Below are 15,971 nucleotides of genomic sequence, written 5' to 3' on the forward strand. Positions count from 1 at the left end.
TGTTGGGAACTGGCCTGCAACCCAGGTATGTGCCCTGGCTGGGAATCAAACCGTGATCCTCTGGTTCGTAGGCCTGCACTCAATCCACTGAGCTACATCAGCCAGGGCTTAACCATTCCTGTTCACTGAACATTTGAGCAATTTCCAATTGTTTTTTAATGCAAGCACTGCTTCACTGAATGTTTTTCAAAAGAAAGCTTTTTTTAAGGATAAACAAAACACGGTATATTCCTACAACCAAATTATTACTCAGCTATTGAAAGGAACGAGTACTAATGCATGCTATGACAGGGACAAACCTTGAAAAGTATGCTAAGTGAAAGAACCCAGTTAAAAAAGGCCACACATTTCCTGTACTGCTGGTGGAAATGTAAAATTGTACAATCACTTTGGAAGACAGTACAGCAGTTTCACTCACAGGTATGTGACTAAGATAAACTGAAACACACAACCACACAAGGTTGTACGTGAATGTTCACAGCAGTGCATGTTCACAGCAGTGCTATTCTTAATAGCCAAACTTCAGAAACAAAACAAATATCCATAAACTGATGATGGGGTAAATGAAATGTGGTATATTTGCACAACTGAATGATATTCAGCCACAACAGAGAACAAAGTGCTCATTAGTGCTACAACAAAGATGCACCTTGAAACATTATGCAAAGTGAAAGAAACCACTCACCAAAAGTCACGTAGCATTTGACCCTGTTTATGTAAAATGTCCAAAAGGGGCAAACCAAGGGAGACAGAAAACAGATTAGTGGTTGCCTGGGGCAGGGGAAAGAGAGGAACGGGGAATGACTGCTAATTTATTTTTGGGATGATGAAAATATTCTAAAATTAGACAAGAGTGACCGCTGCACAGTTGACTTACATAATTTAAAAAGGTGAACTATGATATGTAAAATTAGAATTTCGACACATTAAGCAATTCTCTGACACCAGCTGGGTACCCAATAATTCATCTCAAATCTGACATTAGCTACTTAGATAACACCAAATCCCCCAGGTTAAGGGCTCAGCCCTACAAGACTACAGCTCTTCCCCTTCAGAGGCCAATCATACATCCCGGTTGTCACTCATGATTCCTGAGTTCCCACGGCGCACTTCTCAAGTTTCATTTAATTTGCACGAGCTGGTAAGAAAACTCTAAAAAAAACTTTACTTACTGGATGTTCTGTTTATTAGATAATGATACAACTCAGGTAGAGCTAGGTAGAAGAGATGCACAGAGCAAGAGAGGGGGATGGAGACACAGAGCTTTCCCGGCATCACCACCTCACCAACCCAGAGGTGTCCCCGCTGGGTTCCTGTGGAGACTCCACTGCAAAGGCACGGCTGGCTGATGAGAGAGCACTGGCCCCTGGCAAGTCACCCTCCAGCCCTTTCCCTTCCAGAGGCCCGAGGGGTGGGACTTTATGCTCCATCCGCTACTCATCAGGTTTGGTTCCAAGGCAACCGGCCCCCATCTACAGGTGTGGACCAAAAAACTGCCTTGTTAACATAACAAAAGAAAGTCTTTTTCCTCATTCAATGGTTTTAAAGAGCTCTGTACCACAGAGAGGGAAGAAGACCAAATATGCATTTCTTATTGTAAATCACAATATTACATAAATTATCTCAATAAAGCTGTCATTAAAAAAGAACATAATTTCCCTCAAAAAGGGAGGGCAGGGAGAGTTTGTTATTTCCTTAGGACACAGCTATACTCACTCAGAAGGCACAAACACTCCTCGCTGCTGTCTGATAGACGCCACACTGTTCTTCAGAAGGGTTCCACAGACTTGTCCTCCCCACAGCGATTTGCTTAGTGCCTGTGTCACAGTACACAGGTGATTTAAGATGCACCATTTATTAAATCTTAAATCTGACAGAAAAATTTGTTACTGATTATTACTTAAGTTGAACACTTTTTCTCACATTTTAGTCATTTTTTTCTTTTGGAGAGGGTCACTTCTTAGCATTTAAAACAGTCATCTTTATACACACAATTGTTACACTACACACAGGTGTTTCAGTTTCTTAGGAAACACACACATTAGTTACTTTCTTACTATTCTGGTCAGCAATAATTAACCCATCCTAAGTTGTACTTCAGCTGTAAGACTTTCCTTGAAGTCAAAACACTTTATATTTAAAGTACACAGTTGCAAGAACCACTCTCCTCAGACAAGCAGAGTAAAGGACACTATAAATACGAGTCCAACCGGGTTACATATATTTCTAGTTTTCTGACTGCAATTCACTCTTCAGTGAAATGTCCAAGTGAGTCCTGAGATATTTTAATATACAGGGTAGAAAGAAAATGACACATTTATTAACACTTTCTACAAACGAAGTACTTCATGTGTACCTCATTTACCCTACACAAGCCTATTACCCTCACTTAATGGAAAAAGAAAATAAAAACCACCAAGAATAAAAGCTTTCCATTGCAGCAAATATGCGGCCACATTAGGGGTCAAACTGAGGTGTGCCTGATTCTTCCTGCTACTTCCCAAGCTCACTGACCCTTAAAAAAAAAAATCAGAGAATACTTTGAATACTAAGTCTTCCACTTACGGTGTGACTGATTCCTAAACTTCTTTAGTGTGTATGTACCATTTGCAAAAACAAGGCCACTATTCACAAAATGAATATACAAAGGGGAGGCTAAAAAGTTACTATGAAATGGAATTTTCTTAAATACCTATTATTTGTAACAGCAAAATGTTATTAAATAATTCTAATTTCTTTTTAAGATTTTATTTATTTAGAGAGAGGGTAAGGAAGGGATAAAGAGAGGGAAGGATCAATGCAAGTGGCTGCCTCTCCCACGCCCCCAACTGGAGACCTGGCCCTCAACCCAGGCATGTGCCCTGACTGGGAATTGAACTAGCCACCTTTCAGTTTGCAGGCCAGCACTCAATCCACTGAGACACACCAGCCAGGGTGAAAGAATTCTAAATACTTTTCTTCAATTTATATCAAGATTCACTTTACCTTCCCACAGCCAGAGCCATGTGCACACCCATTTACAAACAAGTGAGGGGTCACTAGGTCACTAGGTGAGAATATTTTTCAGGCACTGACTGATAGTCTCCACTTGAGACGACGACTGCATCATTTCTCAGTAGAAAAGACCACATCAACTACATTGCTTTTTATTCTTCACCACATGAGAAATGCTTTCATCGACATATGCACCACCCAGAGTAGCAACGAGGGGTAAAAGAAATGGCTCTTTTAGCTACTCAAGAAGAGATGAAGACTGCAGAGGCTTATAAGTAAGCAGTAAACAACAAAACAAAAGACAAGGTCAGGAACAATCAAAGCAAGGCAGGAAATCAGCGGTTTACACTACCCTAGGTAATGGATACCACTGTGGTAAAAGAAAAGTCATATAAATTATACAACCCTTAAAGCAAGCAGTCCCCAACCTTCTCGGCACCAGGGACCGGTTTGTGGAAGAGAATTTGTCCACAGACTGGGGAGAGGGAGGAGGGATGGCTTGGGGATGATTCAAGGGCATTACATTGAAGCTTCCCTCCTGCTGTAAGGCCGGGTGCCTAACAAGCCCAGGCAGAGGTTGGAGGACCCCTGCCTTAGAGGACCCTTGATTAAGTTTAAGACCAAACAACTGCTTGACAAGACTGGGACAAATTTCCAAATGATGCTATACACCAACATATATAATTCCACAAGATTTTTCAGACATGAAACAAAAATCTACTCAACCATTATTACCAGAATTCTTATGCTAAAATCTTCTTTTTCCAAGAACCGCACCCCTCATTCAGACATATACAAAAAGATAGCAATATCTAAGCACCATAATTTGGATAGATGAAGGCCTTCAATAAAATACTTTTTTTTTCAAAAATTATTTTAATATTAAGGCATCAGTAGGACTAGGGGAAGACCAAACTCTACAAACTTATCTATAGCTGCATATTTCACCCTGGAGCTATTATTAAAACAATTCCACTGTACACAGAGTCATGTGCTGTTCTCCTCAGCTGGTATACTACAATAAGGCTACTGTACAATGTTAAGAGGGCCCTTAAAAAAATTACTGCTTAAGTCATTCTTATCTCAAGGTGACTTACCACATTCTCCTCTCCACAAACACCCTTGTTTTTAATCACAACTTTCCTTACAGCTTTACCCTCTGGCAAACAAAATTTTCACTTCCCAGGAGGATCCTTTCAAACTGTGGTAATAAAAAGCAATGCTCTTATGATTACGGTATTTGCCAAAGTGAGATACTATAGAGCAATATGTGTACAAAGATCTTACTTCTGTGGAAAACATTTACTCATTGATTTGTCTGGAAGGACAATTCATCAAAACATTACCAGTGGACATCTTAGGGTGGTAGAGTTATGGACACTCCTTCCGTCCTCCCTCCCTTTCTTTTTTGATTCTCACCAAAGGTGCTGGTTGATTTTAGATACCAGGGTGGGGGGAAGAGAGAGAGGGAAACATTGAACCAGCCTAGCCCTAACTGGGGACTGAACCTACAACCTAGGCATGTGCCCTGACCAAGAATCAAACTCACAACCCTTTGGGATCCACAGGATGACAATCCAACCAACTGAGCCACACCAGCCACGGTGAATGCTTTTTTTCTTTAGCATGTATGTATTTTCTGTATTAACACAAGCAGTTTTTTAGTGCTTGTGCATGAGACAGAACAATTTGAGTTAAAAAAACCTAGGTGCTGTATTTAAGACACTTTCTTAATTTTGGTTGCATATTTGATGCCAGGTATTGTGGACAGCAAGGAACAAGACAAAGGCAATCCCTGCCCTCCTAAAGCTTATAATCTATTTGGGGACACAATAAAAGAATTAAAAACACACAACTTCAAGGACTGACAAATGCTATGAAGAAAGCAGAACAGTGATGGGGGCTATCTTAAACTGTGTGGTTAGGAAATGAGGTAATATTTAAGCTGAGATCTTCGAGATAAGGGACCAAACTTGCAAACATCTAGGGGGTGAGAAACAACTTCTTCAAAAGCCCTAATGCAAGAACAAGCATGGTGTGTCTGAGAAACTGAACAGCTACTGTGGCTAGGAGTAGTGAGCAAAGGGGAGACATTCTGAGAGATTGTTGGGGCCACATCATAAAAACAGTGAGTTTGTGTTTCTGGTGAGTACAGTTTGTATTTTATTATAAGTGGACTGGGAAGAGTAGTTTGATAAATGTACTGAATGAATACATACTTTAATGCATTATTTTAATGACCCTTAAGAGACTCAGGTCACAGCCTACTAATTGTATTCACTTTTCTCAATATAACAATTTTGCTTCACAATCTATCTAGAACATGATAAAGTTGGTAAAGTATGGTAGGTCTCAAATTATGGATACGGCTGAAATAAACTTAGTAATAATACTGCACACCAGCTCAGAAGTAAAGATCTTATTAATACAAGATGGGTATTTCAAATGTGCAATGCCAATATGAATTCAGGTAGGTCAATGTCAAATTCTAATGGACATGACCTAATTAGTCTACCAAACAGATTATAATTCAAAACCTAGGTAAACACTTGTAGTGTGTAATCCAAAATGACTTTACATGGTATGTAAATAAGCCTTTTTAAAATTACAATTGTCATGTTTTAATATGAAAATTTTTAGTTTAATTGCATATTTTAATGTGAAAGAAAAGATATAACACCAAATATGATTTATAAATATTACTGCTTAAGAGTTAAAATAAAGTAGCAAGCATATGCAACTTTAATTATACTTAAATACCAAAACACTATACAGATACATATAAACACATATATGTCCACAAAAACTGAATCTACACTGTGGTCACATGAAAGTCCCTAAGACAAGTCAACCAAGACATAATTACCGCACTGCAAGAAAATAGAAAATGCTTCAGCTGGATTCATGGAGAATAATTTATGCTTACATATAAATAATTATCTATTCATTCAGGAACTTCTACTAAGCCACCTATTTCAACAATTAAGGAAAATTTTTTAAATCAACCAACAGGAAATGAAACTTTTAGCTCAGAAAAAAAGTTTTAAAAAATCTTGCCTCAGCAGAATGAAATACTGAAAGTTTGCATCATTAATTTCCCTTGCACCCTCACATATCAGTTAAATTGTAATTTAAGAAGCCTTTAGAGCCCTGGCTGGTGTAGCTCAGTGGATTGAGTGCGGGCCTGTGAACCAAAGAATCGAGGTTCAATTCCCAGTCAGGGCACATGCCTGAGTTGCAGGCCAGTTCCCAGCAGGGGACACATGAGAGGCAACCATACATCGATATTTCTCTCCCTCTCTCCTTCCCTTCCCCTCTAAAGATAAATAAATAAAGTCTTTAAAAAAAAGAAGCCTTTAAATATATTCAAACATTTTTCACTTAAGAACACAAACATTTCTATGCATGTATTATTCTCTGTAAGCACTATGCACACTAATGTTGCTGGCCGCTACCTTACCACAGAAATACAAGAAATGCACCCTTTCTCTGAGCAGGGGGTACACAGCGCAGTACTGAGAGGACACGACATACGGACACATTTGTGTATACTGAAAATACCTCCATAAAAACAATGAGACTTCTGTTTGAGCTTCCTACCAAAAAAGAAGAAATGCTAGAATACAGTCAGGTAAATTACTTTCTTAGTAACTGCTTTGCTTTAACAAGAGGAATTCGGCACTGGAAAAGCAACTAAGTTTTTGCTCCCAATCTCAGTCTATAACCCTAATTTATTTAAAAATGTGTATTATAGTCCAGCTTGAAGTGTTGAAGTCCATGCAAATCAGTTAACACTCAGAATTCAAGAAACAGCATTTAAAAAAAATACAGGGCAAGCCAAAAATAGGTTTTTTAAAAAAAATACTGTCACTATACTTCCAAATAAGGCTTTTTTTCTTTATTCCACTTACCTTCCTTGCCTTTCTCTGCTCCTTTCCCACCTCCTCTGTCCCTACCATTTCCCTGTGTATTTTCACTTTCCACACACAAAAACTGATTTGAAACTTACCTTATCCTCTTGTATCTAAATTTGTTTTTCCTTAATTCTTAGAGGATTAATGGTTTTAGGCTGAAATACTTTCAGTTACAAGAAAGCGCACAGTTACCAAAGATTGAACGACTAGGCGAGCAGCCATTCAGCTTGAGTGCCCACTGGGGATTCCGCAGTGAATAAAAACAAAGTTCTTTCCCTAAGGTCACGGACACAGAAAGTGTTTGGCAGGTTCAAGAACCTTTCACGGAGACCTATGTGCCTGGCGTGGAGTAAGTCAAGGAGGAACCAGTGGGCATGCAGTGAGGGAGGCAGGGAGACACAGCCGATGGAGGGCCTCGTGCGCACTGTTTGTTGTATTCTGGCTTTTACTCGAAACGGTATGGGCAGCAATGGAAGCAACTCAAATAGGAATAAAATAATCATGCTTTCATTTCAAATGGCTGCTGGGTGGAGAACAGAAGAGGGCAGAGCAGCAGGGAGACGAGAAAGGAGACGACTGAAATAACACAGGCAAGCGAGGACAGCTGCCTAGAGCGGTGGCAGCAGCTGAAGATAGCAAGCTGCGGTTACACTTATTCTCAAGGCAGATTTTAAGGTAAATTAAGGACACACTGGGTTGGCCAAAAAAGCCCATTATGCTTTTTCCCATAAAATGAAAGACATTTTTCATTTTCTCCAATAACTTTATTGATTTGGATATTTTGAGTATGTCGACCATCTCCTGCTATTGGCTCCCGTAAAGGCTAGAGGTGCTGCTAAACATCTTCCAAAGCACAAGACAGCAAAGATGCAGTATTTGGCTGGAATGTCAACAGTACCAAGAAACTCCACAAACCACTTTTGACAAGTTCCATCAGTCACAGCACCTTCTCTATACACTGCATAACCCTTTTATTGCATTTCAGTTGCATTTTTACCTTTCTTGAAATAATAAAGCACAAAAGGACAAAAATGTTGCATATTTTCTTCCATCTTAAATATTTAAATGGCTGCACAAAAATTCACCTATTTGATAATTTTTAAATGTACACTCATATGACAGCTGTCACAATACAATATAACAAAGTTGTTTCGGATGAAGTTCAAGACAACTAAGCACTCCTACAAGCCCTGCATAACAGAGAAAATGTAACATTTTGACCAATGCAGTACTTTCCTGCTGCATTACAGACGTGGAGTACGAGAAAGAGAGGAGTCAAGGATGTCTATGAGGTTTCAGGCAGAGAAAGTAAAAGATGCAGCTGACCTTTAATAAGACCAGGAAGACTGGAAAAGGAACAATGGAGGGGGGAAGGAGGATGAGTTGTTCAGTTGTGACAGGTTAAACTTCGGATGTCTAACCGGAAGTGTTGACTAGGCAGGTGGGTATGTAAATCTCGAGGTAGGAAAGAGATCCAGACTAAAAATAACATTCTTAGTTTGAAATATACGATAACTCGGGCTAGAGGACAGGATGAGTCCACAAGAGATTACACATGCACAAAGCGAGGAGATCTGAACATGGAGCTCTGGGACTCAGCCTTGCATTTTAGACATCAGGGCAATGAAAAGGAACCAGCAAAAGAAAATGAAAATAAGCAGCAGTATCTCAGAAGCAAAAGGAAGAAAGTTTTCAAAGAAGAGAAATTATCAACCAAGTCGAATGCTGCTGCTGCTGCTGCTACTTCCAGTGAAATTAGGACTGAAAACTGACTAGGGAATTTATCACCAAGGAGGTCACTAGTTATCTCAATGAGAGCAGTTACAGTGGGGTAGAACAGAAAAAACCTGATTGTAGGGGATCCTAAAGAGACTGGAGTACTAATGACCTCAAATAACTCTTTCGGAGCAGCAGGTGAAGAAAGATGGGTGTTGGGGAGGTTTTTGTTGCTGTTTTTAAAGATAGGCAATATTTCAGCACATCTATATGCCGAAAGGAATAATCAGTAGGAATGGAAGATGATGCACAGATGATGATGATGTACAGATGATGCAGATGATGCACAGATGATGCAGCATGTGTGCTGGCTGGCTGGCTGGCAAACAGGGTGATACTGAAGCAATGCAATGGCCTTGACAGGAGAAAAGGAAGACAAGGGGAAGAGCAGAGGCAATGGTCACAGCACACCAGGAAATGCAGAGAGTACGGGCGCAAATGTAAAGAGACATGCAAAGGTTCTCTTCTGATTGCTTTCATTTTTAATACACAGGAAACAAGGTCATCAGCTAAAAATAAAGAGGAGAAAAGAGGTGCTAGAGGCGTGAGGAGAGAGGGTACAGCAGTCATTCAGGGGAGTGGCAGAGTGACTGTGGGCAGTAGGCAGAGCCCTCCTGAGGTCCGGGTCACTGATTTAAAAGAGCAGGCCAGCATGGGTGTGTTCTCCTCAAGGCACACTCAACTGCCAGGTACAGGCCAGACTAGATGGTGAACTGGAGGATCCCAGGTGAGTACAGTAAAAAAAAGTGTTACCAGGGAATTGAAGGTGTACAAATGGGAGAAATCCTAACGGTGGACCACGGGACCATAAAAAGGTTGTGGTGACCTGCCTGGCATGTCTCAGTGGATTGAGCACTGGCCTGCAAGCTGAAAAGGTTGCAGGTCCAATTCCCAGTCAGGGCACAGGCCTGTGCTGCAGGCCAGGTCCTCAGTTGAGAGCGTGTGAGAGGCAACCTATCCATGTTTCTCTCCCTTTTTCTACCTCCCTTCCCCTCTAAAATAAATAAAATCTTAAAAAAAAAAAAAAAGGCAGCAGAGCAGTGAAGTGTAGGTCCCAGACACGAAGTGCTGTTCAAGTTGGAGTATTTGACAAAATGAGCTGGAAAATTGGATGAGGCCCCAGTGAAATGCTTGAAACTGGATTGTAAAGAAATAACCTTAATTAAGTACAGGAAGGTCTGGTCAAATGCTACAGAACTACGTTAAAGAGTAAAGCAAAACCACTCCCTGGGCAAAGTGAGCCTGCAGAGGAGGGAAACTGGAAGGCCAAGGAACCAGAGCAGAAGCATGACGTCACAGGAACTGCCACTGCAGGTCCCCAGACATAGAGTCCCCGAGAAAACCATTTCCAGTGACTCCTGGAGAAAGATCAGCTCTGAACCGCTGATCAACAGAGGCACCAGTGCGGGAGCAGGACAGCACAAGCCACATTAAAACCATACCTTTTTCCCAACCTCCTTTCCCCACTGAGCTGGATCCTGGGTGGTGAGGATGGCAAAGTGTTATGAAAAGAGACTTCCTCCAAAGTGGGCTTCCAGATCTGAATCAGTTCTGAGTGGGGAAGAAAAGTTCTAAACTGTCAGAGTTTCAACACCGCCTATCACACTAAACTGTATCTCCTAATGACTAAATAAGACTAATGCTGACAAGTGAGCAGAACGCTTTTTACTACCTAAAAGTAACTAGAAAAAATATCTTCCTGAGAGCTAGAGCAACAGGGAAAGACTTAATCTACAGGGAGGGTTCCAAGGTGCAGTGCGAGAAGGTCAGTCATTTCTGCTTGAACTTGTATCAAGTCCCATCCATGGGACATACCAGTTCTACAAATATCCATGGGTTCCCATATGTTATCAGGTGCAAAATATATACATAAAATACAGTGCTAATTATATAAAAAATTTACTTTTGCTTTATTAAACAAAATGTGAAAATAGATTAAATCAAATAAAGCAAAGTATTTTTTGTTTTAGTAGGAGATGCGTACAAAAGTTTAGTCACAAGATATAATAAGCAACCCTAGCATGAATTTCTAAATGGATAAGGTACAAAATGGAAATACCAGTGCCCATCATTTTTAAAGATGCCTAAATTTAACCTGGAGTTATTTAATGCTTTCTAGGAAAAAGAGGGCGTTTGTTTTACCATAATCCATTTTGAGTAAAATACACTTACAAGTGTTTCACACTGTCAGGATGAAGCCAATTTATTACCAAGTCTTTGGGTTTCACTTCAGAAACTCCCTTCAGATGGGGCCCCAGAACAGTTTTGGCTACATCCTGCTCTGTTCTTTATTTGCTAGTGTTATAGAAAGGTTCAAGTATACTTAAGCTTTGAACTGAGGAAGCAGGATACATAAAGTTAATTATTAATAAGCTAAATTTCCAAGTTTTTCCAGATAGTATGAAAAAAACAGAATAAATGCCTTCACCTCACTAATAAGTATTAAGGATAAACACATGTTTCATTCATTTCCTCTCAAGAATGCAGAAGGAACCCATAATGTCTCCCTCTGAGACAAATCTAAAACATTACTGACATTTAACATTCAACAAAATGTGAAAATACTTCTTTCATGAGAACTGAGATTAAAAACACTGGTAACAGATCAAACCCAATATGCATTTGCAATTGTGAGAAAAATCTTATAAAACCTTAACAAAATATCTCATGCTCATCCTAAAGCAGATGAGAAACCTAACTTTCATGATTTAAAAAAAAAGGCAGATGGGACCTAAAAATACAATAGCAACCTATCCTAGAGAATAAATATGAGAAATTAGTTACCAAGTGCTTTGGAAATGTTTACACAAATGCTAATCATACACTCTTACAATCTATGCAGGCAAATATGGACACAGCTGCAACGTGCCACAGCAGCATCATTCTTAATCACTTTATTAATTACATCTGATAAATGAAAGGCTTTTAGGTCATTCTAAAGGGCGTTACAAAAAAAAAGAACCCCTCTCCCCAAATACACACACAAACCCTGATGAAGAAAGAACCAACACTTCAAATGTTCAAACAATTATAAAGTAAGAGAATCCTGGAATTTATTTAACCTCAAGACATATGAACTACTCCAAGATAGGAATACTCTGAAAACATTTTTTGTATCTTTTAAGGCACAAAAAAATAGTCATAAATGGTTCTAATTTCCTGAAAAAAGTATTTGAACATGCGCCAATGCTGTTGATTGTCCACAAATCTGATGTTCTTATCCAAATAAAAATGCCAAGCATTTTTATTCAACATATCACACCTTGCTTACATTGTTCTTCATCATCACTAGTATCATTTACTTTCAGATTTCTCGTCGACACGAGACTATCGAGTATACTGTCAAATAACTTTCTATAAAAAATGTACATTTAAAGAAAAAACTATCACAACTCTGTATCACTAAATTGGAGAGACTACTTCCCTTATTATTTCTAGGAACAACCATAAAAAAGCTAACAGCTAGTAAGTCTAAAGATCTAAAAGTTCTATCTGAATGTACACATTCCCTTATAAACATTGGTAAGTCAACAGTGTCCACACTAATTTCCAAACTTATCTGTAAAAAGATTATAATCTACATTATTTTGTCATAATGAGGACTGACTTTGGAGCACATTAATTTAGATTATAGAGGAGCCAAATAAAAGTTTTTAATCGTATGTTCAGAATTAATAAATACAATACTACAAATCTCATCCTCTTTTCACCACACTTGTAATACTACAGGGAAAGTCCAAATGTAGAACCACTAATTATTACTAAGTCCCTCCTTCTTCCTCACTATCAAGTCACTACTGTATTATTTACACATGGTGAATAAAAAGTCAAAATAAAATTTCTAAAAAGGTGCTTTATTTAAAAACATTTCTTATAGAAAAAGAATCCGCTGTTTCTCCTTGGAGATTTTTAAAAATAGAAAATGTTCCATAGCAAAGACTATTTACAGAAAACAGAACCAGAAGTGCATGACTTTTTCAATAAATACACCATACCAAAATCATTTAATATGGGAGAGGAAAAAAATAAAAATACTAATTTGAGAGTCTTCCACTCTTTATTTTAAATTGTAGGCAGATTGTATTAAACTGACAATATGAAAATGAAACCCAATGGCCTTAGCCCTATAGTTAGTTACCTTTAAACCGACTGTTCTGCAGCTCCACTTCCTGCAGCCTCACCTGCCATCTTTCCCAACTTCAAGTAGCACCGGGGGTACAAGACGGTCCCCACTTGCAACACCGACCATGAGGAAAGAACTTCACACTCAGGTTTAAAGGGTAATTGTGGGTTTTGTTTGCCCCCTACACACTCAGCACCCAGCACAGGTGTGTCAGTACGTAATAGGTACTTAACGAGTACCTGTTGAGTAAACGGTGAAGTTTAATTATACTGGTGCAACATTAGTTTTCTTCCCCCCCCCCCCTAAGCCTTAAGTTCTCCCAGGCTTCAAAAGCAACTCAAGATCATACCATAGTCCCTTAAAAAGCACATGAACTTCTTTATTAATAATGAAATTGAAAGCTGGTTCTCAGCAGAAGAAAAAAACAATCCAAGCACCTTTGGTGTTCTCCATTCTTTTTAAAGAAAATTAGAAATAAGGTTCGTTTTTCGGAAACAGAAGAGGTCTACCATCAAGATGAAAGATTCCACATTTAATCATTTTCTACACCCATAATATTGGTAATAATAACTGATTACTCATCAAGACAAATTTTGGGTAAACCCACACACAAAAAAACACAAGCACTTAAACAAACATGTTGTTTGCAGTATTTTTTTTACTTAAGAGTCAAGAGGGTATGTGCCTAAATTTTACTAGATGTGAGATCTGCTCTGTCTGATGTTTCAAGATTCACTCTTCATTCACATACTCTACTGGCCACCTACTATATATGTCAGGCCCTCGGAAAAAACGTGTAAATTCTTTCAAGTGACCATCAGCACCAAATTCCCCTACAAAAGCTTATCACTTAAAACAACCGCAGCTAAAAAGGAATCCCAACGTTGTTTGTTCTACAGAAATCAGCCCACTGGGGCTTCTTTCCACTGTTAATGCAGCATCAGCGAGTCGCTTACCTACCACACCCGTCACCAAAAATCACAACTAAAGCAGCAAGCGATGGGTGGTACAACCTGTAAGAGTAGCACGAGCCCCTGTCCAAGGAGGTGGTCGGGGCTTTCTCCCTGGGGCCAAAAAAGCCGCGGCGAGACCCGCTGGCGGACCACGCCGGACGCCACGGGCGAGCGTGCCGGATCCGCGGCAGGGGGTCCCCGCCCGCACCAGCCCTCACCTGGAGGACTCCGGCCCTCGCCGCCCGCCCCCTACACCGCCCTCCCGACTCCCAGACCTGCAAAGTTGGGGGGAGGGGGTCTTCACTGCCGTTTTACCTCGGCTGGCGTCTGGCTTCCTCACTCGCCCGCCGGCAGTGCATTTGGAACGGAGCATAGAACCGTTTCTCAGAGGGAATGGAAGAAAACCCAAAGGCAGGGTCCGCGTGAAGACCTCACCCAGACCTGAAAATGGAGCCGCAGGCTCAACCCACACAGCCCGCAGCGCGCGGCGGGCAGGGCCGGGCCGCGCTACCCCCCGAGCCCTCGGCGGCAGAGATTCGCGGCTTCGGACTCCCGCCCAACCGGCCGCGACTGCGAGGAGTGGGGGCCGGTGGGCGACCAGGGCCGGCGCTGCACTTACCGTCGTCTTTGTCTCGGCCGCCCGCTCCGGCCGCAGTCGTTCTCAGCGCCGGCTCCGCGGCTCCTACCACCCCCACGGCCGCAGCTGCGCTCCCCGGCGCACTCGCCGCTTCCTGGCCCCTCCCTCCCCGCCCAGGCTCGCGCGCGGGCGGGGCGAGGGGCGGGGCGAGGGGCGGGGCGCGCTCCCAGAGCCGCGGGAGGGCCGAGCCGCCAGCCGGCTCCGCCCTGGGCCGGGTCCCCGGCCCCGCCCCCTGCCAGCCCCGGGCTTGGACTCTGCCCGGACCCCAGCGACGCGCTGCACACTCAGGCTACAGGGACTAGAAAGTCCCTTTTCAGGCTAGCAGAGGGCAGAGAGCTGGAGCACGCGCGAGAAAGAACGCGCCAGAAAATGGCGACTAGGGCTGGTTGGGAGCGCGCAGGAACCCGTCCCACCCACGGGTGGTCCGCAGCTGCTCACGCCCCTTCCCCCGAACCGCGAGGAGGGGCAATACCCGCTCTCCAAGTGGAGCCGGGGACTCTCCCCAGCCGAGGGAGGTTGGTGCTGAGCCTTCGGACTACTTGTCAGTGGTGGCAGCTGAGAAAGGTGCCCTGATATCGGACCAGTTTTTATTTTTATTATTAATGTAAACATCAGAGTCGTTGAATCAGTCATTAACTGGCTTACGGAAGAGAACATCCACCTGGCACTTGAAATGTGCGAAATTAGTTGTCTCCTGGATCTCTGAGACTCCTTCAGCTGTACATTGTATATGTCCCAAAAATCAGAAACACACTAGAGCAGCCTACGTAGCAGCCAATATTTTACTAAAATGTGTATATGTGTATACATACTAAATGGAATATAGAAACATACAACTTCCCCATCTCAACTGATTATATGAGTGCAACTCAAGACCATGCCACAGTCCTTCCTAGTTGTTCAGGCCAAAAATTTTGCTGTCAGTCATCGCTGACTCCTCTGATTCTCTCATCTTCACCTCCAATCTGTCAAGCAAATCTGCTGCTGGTTGCACCTTTAAAATGAATCAGAATCACACCACTTCTCATATGTATTACTTTCACTTTCTCTGGCCTACAAAAGCCTATAAATGTTCTGCCTGCCTATCATTAACTCACTCCACTGTCCAAAAAAAAAAAGAGAGAGAGAGAGAGAAAATACCCTCTTACGAGAAAAGTCAGCTCCTGTCTCATCTAGTCAAAACCCTCCAATAGCCCCCTATTTCATTCCTTGGTAAAGCCAGGGTCTTTACAGAGTGATTTCCAAAGCTGTTCACTCTGCAGGGAACATCTTCCCCAATGGCCTTCACCTCTCTTTGACTCTTTGTATATTATCTCACCTTTAACAACCAAGCTCACCTAGCCAGACCAAGCTGTCTAAGACTGCACTGTCCAATCCCCTTTCTTTCCTTCCCATGACTCTTCAAACCTTGCAACAATCTTTAATTTATTTATTTTGTATGTGTATGGTCTTCTCCAATATTACATGGATTCGTTTTGTCTAACTGGTGTATCCCAAGTGCCTAGAGTAAACGAAAGAAATTTCAAGTCCCTCAGCATAATGAAAAGTTCAAAGCAACAAAAACAATGACCAAA

General features: G+C 41.5%; 1 protein-coding gene across 5 annotated transcripts in view; it reads right to left on the bottom strand.

The window, feature by feature from the left end:
* Positions 1-14,493, bottom strand: part of CDC42SE2 (CDC42 small effector 2) — an 81,903-nt gene extending 67,410 nt beyond the window's left edge. For 3 of the 5 annotated variants that reach the window (XM_037050529.1, XM_037050528.1, XM_037050527.1), the window contains exon 1: positions 14,380-14,493. The gene's annotated coding sequence lies outside the window, so the exon portion shown is untranslated. The remainder of the gene's footprint in view (positions 1-14,379) is intronic. The other 2 variants (XM_037050526.1, XM_037050525.1) reach the window with 1 other exon arrangement.
* Between the last annotated feature and the right edge of the window lie 1,478 nt (positions 14,494-15,971).

The sequence above is a fragment of the Sturnira hondurensis genome, unplaced genomic scaffold (assembly GCF_014824575.4).
Source record: "Sturnira hondurensis isolate 20B ecotype Veracruz unplaced genomic scaffold, ASM1482457v3 Scaffold0006805, whole genome shotgun sequence".
Taxonomy (NCBI): domain Eukaryota; kingdom Metazoa; phylum Chordata; class Mammalia; order Chiroptera; family Phyllostomidae; genus Sturnira; species Sturnira hondurensis.